The sequence below is a fragment of the Elephantulus edwardii genome, unplaced genomic scaffold, assembly GCF_000299155.1.
Source record: "Elephantulus edwardii isolate Elephantulus edwardi_28Jun2011 unplaced genomic scaffold, EleEdw1.0 scaffold00176, whole genome shotgun sequence".
Taxonomy (NCBI): Eukaryota; Metazoa; Chordata; class Mammalia; order Macroscelidea; family Macroscelididae; genus Elephantulus; species Elephantulus edwardii.
In genome coordinates, this window is record NW_006399926.1 from 2,017,066 (window position 1) to 2,021,692 (window position 4,627).

At 41.0% G+C, this 4,627-nt stretch overlaps 1 pseudogene; it reads left to right on the plus strand.

The window, feature by feature from the left end:
- Positions 1 to 471: 471 nt before the first annotated feature.
- Positions 472 to 694, plus strand: LOC102858688 (annotated as a pseudogene).
- Positions 695 to 4,627: the final 3,933 nt, after the last annotated feature.

The following is a 4,627-nucleotide window of genomic DNA, read 5'->3' on the forward strand; positions in this document are numbered from 1 at the left end:
ATTGTTATTGTTAGGTGTTATCAAGTCGAGTACAGCTCAGTGACCCTACAAACAGCCATTCTGAAGCCTACCCTGTTCTGTGCCATCCTCATCATCTCTGAAATCATAGTGTCAGCCCATCTCATTGCAGGTCTTCCTCTCCTTCACTGATCCTCCATCTTTCCAAGCACAATGTCCCTTTCCAAGAAATAGCTTCACTTAGCTAGACATTATAATGAATTGATTTAATCAATAATACTTTAAATTCTAAAACAAAATGTGAATGATTGAATGAAAAATGAATATGATTTATAAACTTCCACTCAAATAATATAAGTGGTGGTGGGGAGAAAGAAATCAAAAGACATTTGCATTGGGGAAAACTGTTATCCAAGACCTTTTTAAAGTGTAAGATAATGTTTTAAAATTAAGGAGCCGTGTGGAGTCAGATTGTGGGGGCTGTAAGAAGAGCTTGAGCTGTGGGAAGGGGACATGTTGGATTCAGAACTCAGTAGGAAACAGGACCTGTGCTTGGCGGATACAGTCTTGAATATAGGTACTGGATTTGTATTAGGAATTATTCTCTCACTTCTTTATAAGAAGAATGTGGCCATTAGCCTTTGGTTCTGGCACAGGATTGGGAATGGCCTACTCCAACTGTCAACATGATTTCTAGGCTCCACATCTTCATGGAAAATATGTCAAAGAGCAGTGACTTAGGCCTGAGATCATCCCAGTGGGAGGAAAAAAGAAATTATGTTTATAACTCAGGAATATTGAAGTGCCCTGGAATAAGCTGACATTCTTTTTTTTAGCACTTTACTTTTTATTATTTTTTTGTGTGTGTATCATCAAATTGGATCTGACCGGTACAGGAGGAGATTGCCCCTCCTTCTCCAGCAGAGAATCTGGTGGATTTGAACTGCATGCCTCTGGGATTGCAGTGCAGCTTTTTGTCACTAGGCCACCAGAACTCCCTATAAGCTGACATTCTTCTGGAACAATGTTATTAGTAATGCTTTACTCCCCAACACACTATTTATGTCTTTGAAATCAAGTTTATTTCTTGTTTTGTGTTTTCTCTCTGGAAATTGCAAGAAGATGGTCTTAAAGAAAATAAACAAAATAGAGGGGGGAAAATTAAGGGGCACCTGAACCATGTTATGGTACTTTGAATTGCTCATATGCTTGTGAAGATTGAATAATGAATAAGAAAGACTGAAGGGTAATTGGTACCTTTGAATTGCGGTGTTGATGAAGAGTATTGAATGTACGTGGATCACGAAAAGAACAAACAAATCTGTCTTAGAAGTGCAGACATAGTGTTCTTTAGAGGCAAAGTTGATGAAACTGTCTCATCTGTTTTGGACATGTAGTATCAGCAAAGGCCCCCATGCCTGGCAGGAGAGGAAGACCCTTGACAAGATGGACTTTAAGCAGTTAAGAGAAGATGGTGCAGGGTGAGGCAAGATTCTGATCTATTGTATATAGGGTGACTGTGGCTTGGCTGCCAGTCAACTGGATGGTACCTAACAGTAACAACAGACTTTAACACAGAAGTTGTTAGTATGTTTCAAGCTTTTTATCTAGACTATTCTGTTTGCTGGGAAAACCAACAGGTTTGTCCTGGAAAGGGTGAAACCAGGTTGCTTCTTGGAGGCAAGGATTTTGAAACTCCAGTCTCACATACTTTGGGCATGTAGCCAGGAGGGACCACTCCTTGGAGAAGGACATCACGCTTAGAAGGGTAGAAGGTCAGTGGAGAAGAGGAAGAGCCTGGATGAGATGGATCGACACAGTGATTGTAGCGGGATCATGTGTGTCAGAGATAGTGAGGTTGGCTCAAAATAGAGCAAGGTTCAGAGCCATTGTTAATAGGGTTACTATAAATTGTTGTCTGAAACTGAGGAGGACCTGAAGCGCTTGCTGCAGAAGATGAAGGACTGCAGCCTTCAATATGGATTGAAGCTCAACATCAAGAAAACAAAGATTCTGGGCCAATTGGCGGCATTATGATAGATGGTGAAGAGACTGAGATTGCTAACAACTTTAGTTTGCTTGACTCCACAATCAACACTCTTTGTACCAGCAGCCAGGAAATCAAGAGACAAATTGCATTGGGAAAGTCGGCTGTGAGGGACCTCTCCAGAGTGCTGAAGAGCAATGACATCAATCTGGAGACTAAGATGTGCCTGATTCAGGCCATAGTCTTCACAATTTCTTGCTATACATTAGAGAGCTGGACAAATGACTAGTGATGATAGAGAGTTGATGCCTTTGAGCTGTGGTGCTTCAGAAGAAGTGTTGAATATACCATGGACTGCCAGGAGAACCCACAGGTGTGTCCTAGAGAGGGTTAAACTAGGCTGCTTCTTGGAGGCAAATATTCTGAAGCACCATCTGACATACTTTGGACATGTTGCAAGGAGGGACCAGTCCTTGGAGAGGGACATCATCCTTGGAAGGGTGGAGCGACGGGAAAAGAGAGCAAGACCCTTGACAAGATGGATTGATCGACTGGGGTAATAAGGGTAGATATGTCAAGAGACAATAAGGTTGGCACAGGATAGAGCAGGTTTCAGTGCTGTTGTACATAGGGTTGCTATGAGTCACAAGCAACTCAATGACACATAACAACAATAAGTTGTCAACCCAAAGGCACATAGCAACAGTAACAATTCTTTTTGCACATTTAGTACTAGGCTTGATGATGCTTATGTCCCCTTAGAGCATGTTCCTGAAAGTTGAGCAGAGTCCTGAGGCTCAAGGTGGTATTTGACCTAATGGTGTTTGGCAACTGACATGCTGTCCTGTTTAGTCTGTCATGAAAATTACATAGACTAGAAGTAGGTATTTCTTCAACATTTAAAATTATTACATCCTTTGGCTACACTGACTATTCCTCATGAAGTACTGACAGAGGACTCCAAACACTAGACTGCTTTGTCTTTTCCAACAGCAAGGTTCAGGATACAGATAAGATCAGTATTTAAGGCCCTAGCTAGTTCGACAACTACAGAACTATTTTCTGAGGAAAATGATCACTTTGCTTCTAAGGAGATCACTTGAGAAAGTACCCTTTTGTTTACAGTCTCTCAAAACATACTAGAATATCAGCTATGTGTCCAACTCTAGGGATAAGTTGGAGCAGTTTTTTGATGGATGACTCTGTGGAGTCCAGTCCTGCTTTGACACACTTGAGGTCAAGATGAGTCAGAGACAATTTAGGAGCAACTGTTATTTTTTGTTCATGGGAATGGTCCAGATATTTTTCTGGGAAAAATTCTTACTCAAACACAAAACCTACCCCTTAAGATTGAGCTAACAGTGAATGTCAGTGTGGACCCAAAGAGGGAAAGGACCCCAAAACTTGGATTCTTGGAGTTATCAGTGACTATTTGCTTAAGTAAAATTTGAAGCCTACTCTGCCTTTGGACTATGAGTACCAGTAAATTTCCTTAATGTTTAAGCTAATTTGAATTGTATTTCCTGTGTCTTGTAGCCAAAGTTATCCTAAAAGGGAGTACAGGAGCTCTGGTGGCCTAAGGGCAAGAAGCTGTGCTACGATCCCGAAGGCACGTGGTTTGAGACCACCAGCTGCTCTGCGGAGCTGACACTAACATTGGTTACTGGTAGTCAATATGCTAACTTGAGATATTAATTAATAAGTTGCACTTTTAAACAAATAAAGCAAACATATACAAAAATACTCTGAATTTCATTTTGCTATGTGGTCATGTTATTGCTTGCTGAAACATATCACCTAGGAAAAAGTAATATGCATAATCACAAATATGTTTTGGTTGCAATTTTAAGATGGTTAGGATACTTTAGAAGATGTGCCAAATTAGCACATCTTATTACTTCTTTTAATTTTGTGTGTGTGTACCATCAAATTGGATCTGACTGGTACTGGAGGAGCTTGTCTTTCCTTTTTCAGTGCAACATCTGGTGGATTTGAACCGCACACCTCTGGGGTTGCAGTGCAGCTTCTTGCCACTAGGCCACCAGAGCTCCTTATCAAATCTTATCTTTAGACAGATTTTGTTCCTGTTCCTATTAACTTGTATAACAAAAGAACAAATTTGTCTTAAAAGATGTGCAACCCCAGGGAGTTGAGCTGCAATCCCAAAGACGAAAGGTTCTAATCCACCAGATGCTCTGATGGAGAAGGAGGGGCAATCTCCTCCTGCCCACTTGGATCCAACTCGATGGTACACAAGAAGGGAAAAAAAGAGATGAACAACAACAAAAGATGTGCAACCAGGTACTCCTTAGAGGCAATGATGAGAAAGCTTCGTCTCACATACATGGGGCATGTTGTTAGGAGGGCCAATCCTTAGAAAAAGACACCATTCTGGGAAGGGGTCAGAGAAAGAGAGGAAGACCTCCAATAAAGTAGATTTACACAGTGACTCTAACAATATGTCAGACATGGTGAGGATGGGGTGGGATAAGGCAAGGTTCAGATCTATTGTTTGTGGCATTGTAATTAATAATATTAATTAATTAATAGTCCACTTGATGCATCCACTTCCGAAATGGCTTGCCTCTGGAAACTATGTACGAACAGTGCTCAGGCTGTTCATTCATAGGGTCGCTATGAGTCGTCTACGACTCAACGGCATTAAACAACAATAACAATGAC